A 272-nucleotide genomic window follows, 5' to 3' on the forward strand; every position below is an offset into this window, starting at 1 on the left:
CGGTGCCCCATCCCCACCTTGTCCCCATCCCCGAGCACTCAGTGCCCTGGCCAGTCCTTCCCTGGGCACCTCCAGGGCTGGGCACTCCCCCACCTCCCTGGGCAGCCCCTTCCAAGGCCTGACTACCCTTTCCAGGGGAAAATTCCTCCTGAGATGATGTTCATGATGAAACTCAAGCCACATTATTTAGTGAACAGGGTTCGTGAGACGCTCAACAGCTCATGGACACCCCTGTGTTGTAGCACACAATGGATGCAAACAAGTTATTACCC

This window comes from Lepidothrix coronata, unplaced genomic scaffold, assembly GCF_001604755.1.
Source record: "Lepidothrix coronata isolate B3197 unplaced genomic scaffold, Lepidothrix_coronata-1.0 Scaffold349, whole genome shotgun sequence".
In the NCBI taxonomy this organism is placed as follows: Eukaryota; Metazoa; Chordata; class Aves; order Passeriformes; family Pipridae; genus Lepidothrix; species Lepidothrix coronata.